The sequence below is a fragment of the Amphiura filiformis genome, chromosome 6 (genome assembly GCF_039555335.1).
Source record: "Amphiura filiformis chromosome 6, Afil_fr2py, whole genome shotgun sequence".
NCBI lineage: Eukaryota > Metazoa > Echinodermata > Ophiuroidea > Amphilepidida > Amphiuridae > Amphiura > Amphiura filiformis.
The window spans coordinates 40,341,050-40,358,140 of NC_092633.1; positions in this window are offsets into that span (position 1 = coordinate 40,341,050).

The window sequence follows — 17,091 nt, forward strand, 5'->3', positions numbered from 1 at the left end:
AACATCATGAGTGCCTCCTTGTTTGTAGGCGTGGGATATTGCCAAATTTCGACTTTGATAGGTTTCGTCTGACCTTGACCTGTGGCATGGCAAAACTACCAGATTGACTGTCAAATGCTAATAGTAATGCCAGACACTATGGTAATGATTATTCTAGTGCTTGTAAAACTTCCTTGAAAAGTGACCTTGAAATGGTGATCAATTTGATCTTAACCCTCTTGCATCACAAAACCTCCACAGCCTATGTTACTGGCGTCAATAGAAAATCTTGAACTGCTTCTGAAAATCAGGTGCAATTAGCACTGGAGAATTCATGAGTATTGATTGGACCATGTGATAAGCATTTTTCATTCTTTTTTTAGCAAATCAGTCAAAGCCTTTGTTGGGACAGAACATTTTAATTTTGATGTAATGCCCATACCTAGAAATCTCATGAGTGCCTTCTTGTTTGTAGGTATGGGGTCTTGGCCAATTTAATTGCTTCAATTTTGGCTTTGATATGTTTGGTGTGACCTTGACCTACAACATAATCCTAAGTATGTAAATTTTGCATGGCAAAACTCACTTTTTACCAGATTGACAGTCAAATGCTGATAGTTATGCCAGACACTCCTTTCTTCTTGCATCACAACACCTCCACAGCCTATGTTACTGGCATCAACAGTCAACTTGAACTGCTTCCAGAAGTAAAGATTGATCCTTGATCAGACTGTATGAACTTCGAGATCCCCACAAATGTGAAGGTCTTGATTAAAGCTTTTACTATAATCACTGCTTATGATATTTGCTTTTTGACATATAAAGTTATTTGCTTAAGCTGCCCGAGACGAAACTTTTTTTGGTTCAATGTATTTGTACTGGGTATCCATGAATCATCTGACATCCTAATCGAAAAAAATACTATCCCGTTTGTAGACAGCAATTTTTCACAGCCTTACTATCTGCTAAAGACGCTAGTCGATGAAGTGAAAACGTTCCAGGTGCGCGCAGAATAATGTGTATAGCATTGTTTCAAGATTGTAAGTATCGCCACACCTTATTTAATTTTAGAGCTTTTCATTTAGCCGCTGCAGACTTCAATGTTTCAGCTGCGCTTAAGTTGCGATATAAAAAAAGATAACATAGTACAGAATCCTCTTAGAAACCTTGACATTTAAAAGAAACGTTGGTCAAGGACTTGCAATCCCATGCCTAAGGAAGACGTAAGTATCGCTCTATCATATTTCGAAATATATCATTTTCTCTATAAGTATTCATATCATACACTATTATTGCCTAACTGTTTTTGTATTTCTTCTTTTTAATCTTTCCATCTTCTTTTGCTTCAAAGCTTTCAAAACAAATTTGTAATCTGATCGTAAGTCATAAGCAGCGTCGACAAAGATTTGTGCTTCAAGACATTGCTTAAGGGTACTTATAGAGCTTGATACTTTATTAACGGCAAGAGAACGAAGAATAGGCCTATAGTGATACCTTGTCCAACTTTAAACAAAATGTGAATATACATTTTACTGAGCAATAAGTTTGGGCTGGTTGCTCTTGCACGGCGGACAGGGTGCTCTTACTTTCGCTTAGTTATTATTTAGAAAAAGTACGTATGTTAAGACATTCTATCAACTTTATGGAGGTGAAGTCCTCATTCTATAATAACCTACATGGATAATATGACGTGGTACTACATAGGACATAGTAACCAACATCTAATGTGTTTAATCATATGATCGGATAAATACCACTAATTAGAGCGGGATAGTTCTTGAAAAAAGAGGGACTATTTGGTTGTAGACCATCTGAAAAAGATGCTTTATAATCACTGAAAAATATCAAACAATAGCCAAAAATTGCAAATTTTAGAATAACATACAGAGATAGCATGTTTTCTATCATTATTTGACAGTTTTGATAACAAGTTTCCCCAAATTCATCTGTTGGGCATCGATTTTACCACCCTACTGGTGTGTTTCGGTCAGATCCAAAAAAAGGAGGGCGCACTGTAATTTGGTCTTTACACCCTGGTCTTTACACTTGAGTGGTTTAAAACAAGAAAAGTTTCAGGTCATCATTTGTTGAAATTTTGGTCATTTGAAAATTCAACCAAAATCGTGCTTGAAATTGCTTATTTTTCTATTGAAGTGGTGGTTGGACACATCAATTTAAGGGTCTTAGTTATCGCCCTAATGGTAAGTATTTTGTGCCAGTGTGTTTCGTAATGTAGCATATCGTTATACGCTCGGCAATCAACGTACCTACCAGACAGCATTATTATACAATAATTTATGCACTTGCTCCCAGATACGTTCAGTATAGTAAAAGCATAAAAAATTCAATCGAAAGCGAATGGAAGATTCTAACAAAGCAACGCCAATTTCTAGACACGATATTAACTCATCTATTATTATATTTTTGAATTAAACTGACATTGTTGTAATTGTTGTACGAAGAGTACTTGCACAACTTCTAAAAGTGTACAATTTTACGTACATTGAATTTGAGTGCAGTTTTTCAAAGACAAGCTAATAGTTTCACGACGAAAATAATACACACTACAAAAAATTTCTTTCTTACTACTTGGCATCACCGATCACGGGGAAAATGCATAATTATTAGTGTATATTGACAAATCAAATCGAAGTTGGGGGCGTCGTCGACTTACTACTAAATAGGTACACATGACAGTATAAGAGTCAGACGTTTCTCTCACTGCGCACTATTCGTCGTTTGATCGTCTCTGATATGCTGATAAAAATTCCTTACCACGTATAACACCTGCTTCGTAGACTTTTAAATTTTCCAGGGAATTTTTTTTTATTAAGCTGTTAGCCATTTTAAATTCATCGTCTAGTAACTTCCTGATGTAAAAAATCACTTTGAGACGTTAAGTACATTACATTGGCAGGTAATTTGTACTTAATTAAATGAATTTCTTGAATGATAAGGTGGACTACAATCCATTCCATAGGACGTGCAGCGACATTGAATGAACAAGTGTTTTAAAGTGTGCGTTGCTTTATCGTTAATAGGCAATTTGATTAAGTTTCAATTGCCGTTTAAATGAGAAACACTTTTGAAACACTGAGGATAAGGACTTTGTTTATTTTTAAACGTTTGAACACGAAGCATACTACACAGCCACCAAACTTGTCTGCGCTACAATATTCTTGATTTAAAAGCATTTGTAAAGCATCGCAGTTAGTCATTTGATGCAAAGCTGTAGACATGGAGTGTGAGAATATTACAGTGGTATCGTCAGTCGCAGAGGCGGATGCATACGCATATAGTGCACTGCATACTACAAATGTAGCGATAATTTTGCCGATAATTCTACTTTTTGGAGTTGCAAGTAATTCATCATTTCTCTTCGTGGTATATAGAGTGAAATTCATGCACACAATAACTGGTTGTTTTCTTGCTAATCTCGCTCTTGCTGATTTAACATTTTTACTCGCTGCAATTCTACCAAAAGTTGTCAATTATATCATCTCACCAATATACCCAGATGATTCACCGATTGGACTGGGCGGTTGTATCTTGGCTTATGTGTCTGCAAACATTTCTTATTTTGCTTCCTTACTCTTCATAACATACGTTTCTTGGGAACGTTATCGTGCTGTTTGTCGCCCACATGACAGAGCCCCAAAGTGGAAGCAAATTACAATACTCATAGCTGTAACATGGGTATTTTGTTTCTTATTTTCATTAACATTTGTACCTGGTTTCTCTCGATACGATCAGAAGTGCTTGGTTTGGCCTCCAAATGACACTTACGTTAATTGGCCTAGAATCCAAAGCCTGTGTTTGCCAGTTTCCGACCTAGCGGATAGCTATTCCGGCGGTGCACAGACAACGCCTTTCTTCGTATGTTTCATGATCAATACGATCTTGTGTGTTTACATCGTGAAAGGTTTGAGAGACTCAATATCTAGATTGGGTGGAGAATCAAGAGGTATGGAACAAATGCGAGCAGAACGAGAGCGACTGAGCATTCAGATAACTCGGATGCTTCTTATAAACAGTGTTCTGTTTTTTGTATTACTCTCACCATTTGAATTACTATCACTTACTCGATCCATTCGAACAGCAATGAAAAAGAGCGCTTTCATCCTCCCTGATCATAGTGCCATTGCACTGACCTACGTGTTTCGTTGTTTGGCCTATTCCAATTCCATCATCAATCCCGTCGTGTACACAGCCTTTAGTCGTAAATTTCGCCAAGCTTTCTTTATTGCCTTCTGTGGACACTTGAGAAACAAAGAAGAATTTGACGGAGCAGTAGAAACTATACGACTTAGCGCTAGTGATAAGTCATCAGTACGTATTAGTCATAAGTAAACAACAGTACATAACATTAATAAATGAAGAAATAGAGCACTAGTATCTACTGGTGACATGGTGTTGTGCGATATAATGACATTGTTGTATGAAGAGATCAGAATGCAAAGACTTTTGAGTCTTAAACGAAGTTTAAAAAAACTTATTCGCAATGTTGCGAAATAACAGTTTGCATTCATTACACCATGTATCTTGTGACCCCTACTCTCCTGAACTACACTGCAGCAGCTTTAATTGTCAACTGCAAGAAGTATTCGTCTGTAACCATGTAACCTTGAAACTAGGAGGCAGAAGACGTTACTGTTAGTACATCGTTCACAATGAACTTTTGGCGGAGCGTTTATAATGTTTGACGCATAAAATGTGTACTGGGCGGTTCTTAGTGGAAATGTGGGCACGGGGATAAGGGGCAGATTCGGGGTGCATTTAACTCGGGTGTATTTTCAGCCATTTTGGTTTATTGATGGCCCTCAATTTCATGAAATTTGGTTTAAGAACGGTGTTTTTTCTGGACTGAACAAAAGCAATAAACATGCTTTTGTTCCTTGCAATTTTTCAAAAAGTTCGTAATTATTTTATGAGGATAGTTTTTCCTCTCTGGCTGATATTAGAGCCCAGCGAACATGAAACTTCAGAGAGACTTCATCAGAAATGAAGGAGATCAGATAGTGTAGTGGTATGATTCTCGTTGGAGTGTGAGTGGTCGCGGGTTCAATTCACGGTAAGCAGGATTGCAATTTTGCTTCTTTTTCTGTCCATTTGTAACCCAAAATCTTTTTATTCAGAAACGGTACTGCATGGATGTGAAAAAGAGCCAAAATTGCATTTTGAAAATCAATATTTAGAGGTCGGGGGAAAACTTGTTTACAAATGAAATGTTTTCTATAGTTTTTAAATGTAACTGCATCCAATATGCGCCAGCGAACGCAGTTTTTATCGAAGACCTATTTTTATAGATAGAGTTCGTGATAGTCTCCTCAGATTTTATTTTGTCTTATATTGAAATACCAGATAGACTTTGTGTCAATAAACCAATTTTGATAGACTTCAAATATAATGACACATAAATTCAACCATCAAATAAGCAATCGGAATCATAGTCAAGACACTGTTTATTTCATCTCAATACAGTCCCTCCATTACATAACATAGCAGGTGTTCTTGACCCAGCTCAATGATTTTGTATGTGTGCGCGTGAGTCATAAGGTTTTTGTGTATGTGTGTACGTGGGGGGGGTGGTGCGGAGGGGTGTATATGATAGAGTGTAAGGGTGCGGGGTGTGTGTGGTGCGCGTGTTTGTGTGGGGGTGTGTTTATCGCATGCGTTTCACTGTGAATCTGCGCAAGTTTGCGTGTGAGAGAGTTTATGTGTAAACGTGTGCGCAAAATGCTGTTTTTGTATGCGTTATGTAGCTGTGAATGTAGCTGTTTGTGCTAAAAAGAATAACGTTAATTAATGTATTTGTCAAATAGCGTAAAATGATGATGTACAAATTTATTTAATTTGGCGTAAGATGTACATAAAATGTAAGAGTAACATTATATTCACACATTCATGCTGCTAATATCGCACGCGCCACCATTGTAAAAAGTTGTATATTGCATTTGTTTTTGCAAAGAGTATCTTTTGGATATGCATAATAAACTAATCAAACGAAAGTGAAATTCTTGTTTCTTCGATAAATTGAGATTTGTTCTCAGATCTTAGTTATAGAAACACCTTGTGGGTTTAAACATCGGCAGCATAATGAGATATGATATTTGATACAGAATAATTTGATGATGAATGCTGATGTGATATTGAGGTACATTTTTACAAATAAAACGAATTCAAGTAACAGCAAATAAGACCGTAGCGATCACATTAGTATGATATATATCCAATAAAACATCTCTTTTAGACTTGTAAGAGTACTTCTGGGGATATAAGAGTATTTATGGTATACACGCGAATAATTGGTTTTGGCGTATTATTTAAAACTAAGTTTGAAGTTAAAATTTTGGATTCGAGTGGATATGTGATTGGAAAATTGTAAAGCTCAAAGAACGGTAAGATAATCTGATTGGAATTTGATTAAATATTGCTTAAGGAAAATTAAACAGCATTCAGATTACTTTTGCGTTTTGGCATTTATTTCCTTTTTTGACAGGTGATTACGTAATGAATATAGCTATATCGCTAGATATATCAGCGCTAGTTATTACGTTTGGCAAATGCTTTCGAAATTAAGTATTTTTCCTGCCTGGTGATATGACATTGTATTAACTACCGTGTTTAGTTGTACATAGTCTTAAGTCGTAAGTTCTTCCAAGTTTTCACGATTACCTTCTGTGGACACAAAGAGGGATTTGACTTGGCAGTAGCAACTATAAGTCAGCAGTACGTATTATTCATAAGTAAGCAACATTGATAAATCCATAAATAGATTAATCAGGATTGTTCATTACTGTATACACTGTATATGTTAACATTACCTTTTATTGGATTTGTTTGAGAACTTTGTGAAGGACATTGATAAATGTAGCACTAATAACTGGGCGTTGTGCAATAAAATGACACTATCGTATTTTTTGGCAAAGAGTTAAACATACACTAAGCCAAAAAAGAAACTTATAATTTTTCACAAGGTCGTATCTTAAAATCCTGTCCATCAAAATTAACCAAAATGACACACATGATTGCCTCAATACTCCACTCTAAACACATGTCAATAACCAAGCAGTTGTCCAACTGACACAATAGCAAAATGCAGTGATATGGAACAGCTTCCTGGACCACATTCATAGCCCTATTGGCACTCAGCAAACGAAATCTGTGAGAACGGCATCTTGAATCACAGGTCACAAACTTACCAGGATCATCATGTCACATGTCCAAGCAAATAATGAAGTCCTTTAGTAACGGGTATGTCCACCGTGCGCTTGCACGCATGCTGTGCACCTGATTTTCATGCTTCCAACCAAGTTCCTGATGATATCCTGGGGAAGATTGCCCCATGCTTCCCGTTACTAAAGGACTTCATTATTTGTTTGGACATGTGACATGATGATCCTGGTAAGTTTGTTTTGACTCTCTTTAATGTTTTTAACTTAATGTTGTTAAAATTGTTGGCTGTGACCTGTGATTCAAGATCATTCTCACAGATTTCTTTTGCTGGGTGCCAATAGGGCTGTGAATGTGGTCCAGGAAGTTGTTCCATATCAGTGCATTTTGCGGTTGTGTCAGTTGGCCAACTGATTGGTTGCTGACATGTGTTTAGAGTAGAGTATTGAGGCAATCCTGTGTGTAATTTTAGTTAATTTTGATAGACAGGATTTTAAGATATGACCTTGTGAAAAATTATAAGTTTCTTTTTTGGCTTAGTGTAGCTTGGTACAAAAATTGTTAAGATACGCAAAAATAGGTTGCTAACTAAAAGTGCATACAGCAGCTTCAAATTACCAACTACATGTACAAGAAACAAGCTCATCTTCAGTAATTAGCGTTCGGACTACTTCCGCTTTAGAAAATAGTATTTCCTTTTTTGACAGGCGAGGGGAGTGTTTAGCTAAATTACCGCTAAAAAAACATTGTAAAATTTAGAATTTTAGAGAAAGATAATAATGGTAAACGTGTCCATGCAAATCTTATTGTTGTAGTCACGATCATAATTGGTGATGGAAATGATGATTCGCAAATGAGTCCTTTTGTATAAACAACAGCTGTAATATAGCTGAATTTCAAATACCAATCAAAATGATTAAACATGTTAGCCAATGAGACAAAATGATTGATGGTGAGTTCAGATAGAGCTATTTCGCTTACGGTGTACAAATTGAAATTTCATCGAGACAAAAGACGAAAAGCGAACGGCGATAACAAAAACATTGCAATCTGCACATGCCTTTGTACAAGCAGCGCACGAACCCGATCTGCAGGACTATTTTCTTGAAGATAAGAACTATCTGCGGGCTGTACCGAGGACATGTTTTGTAGTTTGAACGATTAATCTAGATAAATATTAAGAATTGAATGATTGCAAAATAATAAATCGGTTGTGTCCATCCCTTAAGGATGTAAGAGAAATGATAAGAAACGTAGTAAAAAAAAGTAATGGTAAGTATTCAAAGGAACGGCCGCGTGGATTGAAATCTATCCAGGACCGTATAGACAAGTGATAAAAATCCAATTGCGCCGTTGAAGTAGTGATGCAACATGATTAATTACCATTGTGATAGGTGAAAACAATTTTTGAATGTATTGCCTTGCACTAGACGTACGCTGTAGCTCTGCATCGTACCATCTGCATCGACCATTGATTATCAATGAATAGGCATAATGACCTGGATCGTAATTCTATGGAATTTCACATTATGCAGAGTCCATGTATTCGCAGCTGTACAATTAGTGTCTTCGAAAAGTGCGGTATTGTATTCAATCTATGATTGCACACATACACAGACATGACAGGTGATGAATGCAGCCTACTTATTCGCCGTAATAGTGATGATGTAACAGGATTAACTGCCATAGGTCATTTTTTTCATATATCGCACTGCACTAGTATGTTCACGCAGTACTTATATATTGAACCATAGATCATGGATCGTTATTCTATAGATTATTCATAGCATGCTGATCACTCGATCTTAGTATCTTTAAAAGAGATGTATTGTATTCAACCTAAGATTGCAAACATACACATGTGATGAGTGCAACTTGCTTGTAGTGCGATATATTCAAAATTTGTTTTGACCTATTGCTATGGTAGTTAATATTGTTACATAATACATTCAAAATTTGTTTTCATCTATCGCCATAGTGTTTAATAATGTTACATCACTATTTCTACGGCGAATAACCTCATTGTTCTATATAGCTGTCAAAACGACAAACGCCTTTTAAGATGGAATTCACTAACAAGTTTTAAGAACGACCAGATCTAATAAGCAATGGATGTATTTTGTAATTTATTATACGACATATCGATACTGCAAAGTCAACGCAACGGCGGGATTATATAATGTGCATAAAAAGTATCCCAACACTTAAAAGTAATATCTTAAAGACACTCATAAAGTACCAAATAGATGTAGTACCATTAGATGGGAAATTTGTTGTTCGTATTTTGATACCTCATTTGGCACAGTCCGAAGTTATACCGAATTGAATGTAAAAAGGGAGCATTTTAGTGACAAATTTGGGTTATTTCCTCCTTCATGATGATTCCTACCGGCTATTCTAACGGGCTCATTATAGCGTGACCGATAAACACTCACTAGCATTGCTCATAAATTAGCGTGTTTTGAGAGAAAAGTCTAAGTAAGTTTGGGCACTAATGAAATGCTCTCTTTTTTTTTATTAAACCTGGGAAAAAAATACATCGTGTCAAATGAGGAATCAAAATACAGAAAACAAAATTCTCAATCTATTGACTACTTCATTTGGTAAATTAGGTTTAGTGTATTTAGGCTATTGCTTTTGTTTTAAGTGTTCAGATACTTTTTGTGCGCAGAATACATACGAGCGTTGCACATCAATCAATTTCCGCAAATTGGACGGAGTGGCTATTGAGTTCTTGTAGCAGTAGCCGTTTGTGTAGTTAGGTATCGACAATTCGTCTTGCAAACATAATATCACTTTATATTTTCAATATCCGAAGGGCTTTGCTGTCATATTCTGCTACTTTAATAATGTTGCGATGAAACATATAGTCTCTTTGATAACCCCTTGTAAATTAAATGTCAGCTTGTAATGTTAGTAATAGATATTGATAGACTTATGTGATTCACAATCTCATTAATTGTGAAACTGCGTATTCAAGTCAATACCAGTCTATACAGAAGCAATTTTATTGGACAAGTTTAAAGGTATGTTTATTATAAATCGAATGCAATATCCAAATACTGGCGGTAATGTAATATTGTTCTAAAGTTTGCTCGGCTTATATAAGGCATTCTGCAGTTACTGTTCATTTTCCTATACACAATACACAGTGCTCTCACCATTGAGGTGTGACCTCTACAAACAGTGTATGTTAGAGGTATAGGGCATTTCCTAGTTAACGTCACTGTGTGAAAAATAACCGGCCAATATTTGTTGTACTCTCTGAAATTCTAGGAAATATAGTTTTGTAAAATGTCCTAAATGTTTAGGTAATTTCCATATTTGGAAATATTTGCACTTTGGTGTTTTAGTAAGTAGGGCACGGCATGGCCTGCAAAATTCCCTGTGTAAATCGAATGCAACCTTTAGTGACTATCACTCACTTGTAGACCGCTCTCTTCCGAAGGGCATTAAAGCTAAACCACTTGACGGATATTTTTTTGTACTTGCTATCAATCAAGAATAATATATACATCACATGTAGGCTAAAAACTGAGTATGTGGGGCATCTGCAAATGTTCGTACCTCCCTGATATGTAAATGACAGAAAAGAGCAAAAACAGCTCCCATAACTTTGGTCAGTGCAGCGAGTCAGGGGATTTCAAGTGGGTGATTATTGATTGGTAAGTGCCATATTTGGGCATAAGTGCAGTCCACCATTCAATGTGGAGGATAGGCCAGGCCTTATCGATCGATTTTGCTGGAGTAGTTTCCGTTAACCAGGTTTAAGTACTGCAAAGGTCGAATCATGTTTGGTACCTGCACTATGGCGGAAATTATTCGGCTTTTGTTAAAGCGCGAGTCAAGAAAGTCCCAACTCACGCTCGAGTAAATTCACATAAGCGTGTGTCAGTCACGCATTACGCAACGCACAACTAGCGTAAGCATTGCGCCCAACTTCAGGAAATTGCATCACGCTACACCAAACTGATGGGCTACAAATTTGTATTAATGCTTTCCCATAAAGCAAAGAACTACATTCACATAAACAAGGATTGAGTTTTAACAAGCTTTAAAATTCACAAGCTATATAGTTTGTGCATTCAATATTATAGTTACAGCGCCCACACTGTTCAGGACATTCTGAGGTCGATTTTAATACTGAAACCCACAATATAAATTCAAACTTCATTCACCCGGTCACCCTCTGACGTTTTGAAAAACAATCATATCAATACCATTCTTTAATAGGAAAGCAGTATTGACAGTAGAAACTTCACATGATATGTGGTCGGAAATATCTAGCTTTTAAAATTCATCCGAAAAGCCCAGAAGCTAATATTGTTAAAATGAAATATGGTCGATTCGCTTAAGCGAAACGTAACCCATGGGTGAACGCGGTTAGGGCACGTTGGTTAGATTGACCAAAGTTTCTTATTGAGAGTGCGTGAAGTCACATGCTAGTGCCCATCACAAGCGTTACTGCAATTATCTGACTCTTGTTCTGAAACTAGAGATGTTGAAACTTTTGATGGCTGATGTGACTTGTCATTGGCAATACAAAAGGCTAGTGTGACTTGTCATCGAAAATTTAACTTTTTATAAAGCTAGTTTTACTTATCATTAGTAATTCATTGTTACATCGCCCAACAATCAAAGGCTATTACGACTTGTAAGAATCTAGAGCGGAAATAACTTCAAATGTCCCTTATTTTCTGTCACAACCCCAGGGTCACAAATGTTACCGAAGAATGGCCTTCACGTTGTTCGTTTTGCATAACGATTATTTCTTTATTGTTCTTTTGAATCTTCAACTTAACTACACCACAACTTGGAAGCAAATAAATAATAATAATAACAAAATCCGTGTTCAGAAGTGAAAATTCTTAATTTTAATTTTATATTTGTTGTGCTGCTAAAAAGCACGAAGTGGAAAAGTAGAGATTTGGATGGCTTTCAGGCATCATTTGAATCAATCTAAAGATTATGGCTCTTTTGCACCGATAACATTCCTGGATGTCTTCTTAGTGCTCCTATAGATTCGCATTGAAAGAGGCAGCTTCAGCAGCTTTTTAACTTCTTTGCACTGTGATGAAAACCATGTAAGTCAGATAAGCGTAGCACCATCAGAGTTAACCCCTTGTCAATTAAATGCCAAACTAGTAACGTTATTAAAATATATTGAAAGAATTACGCGATTCACAAAGTCATTAATTCTATAGCTTTTTATTCGAGTCAATAACCTTTATATAGCGTCATAGATATAAGCATTCTTATTGTTTTATTAAGTTATTGTATATAAAATAAGAAATCCATATTGTATTCCAACTATTGAATGCAATACAAGAGTACTTGTGATAATAATACGGTATAAGCAAGAAGGTTAATCTGTCTTGGTAAACTTCATAATTAATTATTTAAACCTACCATCTCAACACAAAGTAAGACGTACCTCAAAAAAGTCATCGTTTGGACACTTTACCTCAAAATATGATCTTACCCTCTTGATCCTACACTCTTGACGGGGCCGGTACAAGTTCCCAAGAGTGTACGATCAGGTTTTAGAGCCATGTTTGCTAATTATACTTTGAAAAGACACAAAGAGTAAAAAAAGACGAACCATATTCTCTATAATACCATACCAAATCAATCTCGGACAGTATTTCAAATGATGAACTTCACACCACAATAATTATATTAAAAACTGCCGCCACACAGCGTCATCACCAGGTAAATAATTATTTTGTACAGGCGAAAACTAACCAATAGAAATACGACCTGCAGCGCCGCTTTACAAAATAAGCTGAATTTAAACTCCGTCGATGAGCGACGAGCGATTGGTATTTGATCAATAAGGTAGTTCGCTTTTCCCAACACAACAAAAGGAGTTATATCTCGTTAGCTAAAACCCAATTGCTATCACTCAGTGATGCACTATAAATTCAGCTATAGATATCTTCTTGAGAGTGGGAAAGAAACGTACCAATCTACCGTAGCATGAGTCCCTCGGCTCACTCTCGAAACTATAAACATGGCGGAACAAAATAGCCATGCGCGGATTTTGAAGAACTAGTGGATTCGGCTTACTATCATGGGGATTTCTGCCATGAAGATATCGGGGTGATTACAATGTGCGCCAAAGGAAAATAGTATTAGGTCACTCAAGCAGAACACATCCTTATTCCACGATACATATCTACTTATTAGTGGAAGTACTAAGAACAGGACGCAACAACAAACAATACCTGCATAACCTTTCAGAATAACTTTGTGTGAATTGTGCAGAACATGATTAGTGATTTTACACATTTTCAAAACAGATCATTTCGCCAAAAATTCATCAAAAATCTAGTAATGTTTGTAGAAGTAAAAATGGACGAAAGTGTAAGGTGGTAGGGTCAAATGTTTTCCACTAAAATGAGAGCAATTGGTCGGATAATTACATGGAGCCGTTTGGCGGGTTGTTTAAACGTTTTACGGCGTCATAGGTACAAGCGTCCCCCCGTTGGGGGCGAAAATGAAATTTGCTCTGATTTTGATAAAACTGGTCTCAAATTATTGTTACAAGAAATCAGAAAAAGGATAGTTTTAATTATTGTGGGTGCTTTCTTATCCAGGTAACACAACAATTTGTCAAGGTCAAATTGATTCAACATAGAACTCAATGCGACTCAATAGGTATTGTTGATTTTGATATCTTAAACTATTATTTTCCTGATTTAGCATGGTTTAACCTTTAAGATTCATCCATGTTAAAATCAAAATGGTCGATTCGCTTAAACGAAACAATACCCACGGGTAAACGCAGACAGGGCACGATCGTTCTGTTAGGGTGAGACGAAAAAAGATCATATACCGGTTTTGTTTTTAGAGAGACTGTAGACCACCTGTCTTCGAGTTTAAAGGCTTTATTGGGACGCGCAAAAACTTTGTATTTTACCCTATTTTGGCCTATGATCTTGCCCTTTTCTTTTCCTTTGCCCTCCAGATTTTCTCTGTTATTTTTTTTATTAGAGGGTTACTTTTTTCTTTCATTTTTTGTCTGCCCCCGCTGGCTACGATACTACACAAATGCCGGGATCACGAACGTTTCGAATAATGACCTTTGCATTTTGGTTTTTCTTCTGGCAAAAAAAAAAAAAATATATACTACATTTTCATGTTAGATTTAAATTGAAATAGTTAGTAAAAAAAGCAGAGTGTGCATATAAAAGTAAGTAGGTTTTCAGAAACAAAAAATCACTGATTTCTGTGGTTAGATGGATATTGTTGAAATATGTGATTAGAAACTACTCAGGTCATAAATTAGGAACAAATTTAATCTCATTTTGGACAATGCAACGAAAATATAAATTAGTTTGTCGATTTTGTGGGTATTCGAGCTACTACACGGCAGCGGCATAACTGGGATTTTTTTCCAGGGGGGGGGGGAGAGCAAGCCTGTATGGGGCGGGGGCCCAAATCCACCAAATTTCCATGCACTTGGGGGGACCCAAATAGACAATTTTTACCAGGCTTATTGATAATAATCGTATGGTATTGCATATCATATGGATTCGCCATCTCTCTGCTCCTCTGCTCCTCTCTTTTCTCTCTTTTCCTCTCTCTCCTCCTTTTCCTCTTTTTTCCTTGCACTAGGGCGGGGCCCAAATAAGCAATTTTTGCCAGGGGGAAATTGCCCCCCCTGCCCCCGGCAGCTACGCCACTGCTACACGGTGCGTATTAACTTTCACAACAAACGAGATTGAGATAACAGAAATGGTGGAGAGACTTCATTATGCAATAGCCTAGGGACTGACTGTAAAGTGATTTCGATCGCTAGACAATTCAGGAAATCGGAGAAGATAACCTAACATAATGACTCACATTCTATGTCATGCAGTACTTTTTGCCAATACCACACGATCTGTAGTTGGGTTCGGTTAAACCGGAACGATGTAAAGGAAGGTTTAACATTTATCAATCAATATTGATATTGGGCTTTTAGGTCAAGAATTGTTTATTATTCAATGTTAAATTGCAATGTTCAACAACATACCTTCCATTTAACGCAAGTGCTCTATAGCCTAAAAATTTAAATCTTATTCGATATTAAAGGCATTATGTTATCCGATATGATTTGAAACTAGAGAGAGTTCAGCTGATAATGCAATGAACTTCCTGCAACACCCTGTATAGTACGGAAGAGATCTGGTTGCTGATCCATACCTGTCTTGGTAAGTTTATCTAGCTTCTACAGTTTTCTTCTTGAATTCAGAAATTGAACACCATATTATCTCTGTCCCGTATTTTATTAAAGTTTTGTTGGTGTTTTGGCTGCAGTAAGTGTTCTTCACAAAATGCTGCGAGGACCCGTTAGGGTGAATTATTATGTCGAGCCTAAAAAAGCGCACATAGCATCTTGTTCTTTTATGGATTTGATGCGGTATTGATCAGTTACCACCCGTAAACATGCATGGTCTACTTACATTAATCCTGTCAGTGTAAACATGAATTTTATCCAGCAATCTTTTATGGGCTTAAATTATGCTGCTCGTAGCTTGAAATCAAATCGTAGTCTAGACAAAGACAAATACCCAAAGTCATGTCATGGTTATCAAAACACGGCTAAATTTGCGAAATAGGTGCATGGTTGCACACTGAAACATAACATGCTTTCCCAGCAGTCATAGCTATTTAAATCTGGTAAAGCAAAGATATGGCGAGTTTTCTTGTAAGCTCCGGTAAGTATAATCTGTCCCCAGAAGAAGCTGTTTCTTCTTGCACTGTTGCTTTTTGTTTTAATTTAGCCTCTTTAGTCAAATTATTGTTACGAGCCGTAAGGACTCAATGCCAACTTCACCTTTTCCCAGTTCTCGCTCGAATACACAACAACAACGCTCTGTTTGAATTAACAAAATCTGAATCTTGAATGAAAAGTAGAGTATGATTTGACAATAATCTTGCATGAACGTGAATACACAGACAATCAATTATAATCAATGAAATACACATATTTGGGAATTTTACTTATCCAACAATCTTCTTGATGGTGATTATAAAGTTCTATTGTACTCAATGTTCCTGACGACTTTGCAACTTTGTAGTTCCACAGCAATATCGGCGTAATCCACAATATCTCCGTCGGTTGATTCCAAGTGTTCAACTATATGAACACATTTTGCTATATACTACATACATTCATGTAGATCAATTAAAATTGAAATATCTCATGAAATTGTCAGTTAAAATTGAAGTTAATTATCAAATTAAATTACTCAGGGCACATCACAGTATCTTATTACAGGTAAAAAAAGAAGGAAAACATATGTACAATAATATACACATAAAGGTGCTTCTAGGTTAAATGTACCTTTAACGAAGTAAGAATTTTATTCTTGGTGCACGGTGTTTACGATCTCGATGCGCAAATTCGAGATAATAATAATAGTTAGTTAAGATTTTTTTCTGATACAGTGATACCTGGAGGACCACTTTAGGGAAAATAAATAAACTTCTTGATTGAGTTAGTTTTATCAAAATGTTTAGAATGACACAGTTATTAAATCACATTTGATTATAATTGTCAAATTTAAAACCGTCGATTTCAATTTTAGCGTTAAAATGCATTTATTTGGTGTCATGAGACATTATCATGCGTATCATGACGTATTTATTTTATATTTTGATTTAATATTTGCCCTCCAGCCATTCATGACATAATGTAATTAAAAGATTTAAAAAAAAAATTAATCAATATAGGAAGAATCATCATTTTTCAAAGCTAAATTAATCATAATGCGAGACAAGCTATTCAGGTGCTATTTATATAATAAATATAAAATTATTATTATTTTTGTTAGCGATATTGACATATTCAATTCTTTGAACATAACTTTATTTGATACAAACAACAATAGAAGTGCAAAATAATTACTGTATTTCTGACAAAATATCGCCATTAATATATATAAACTT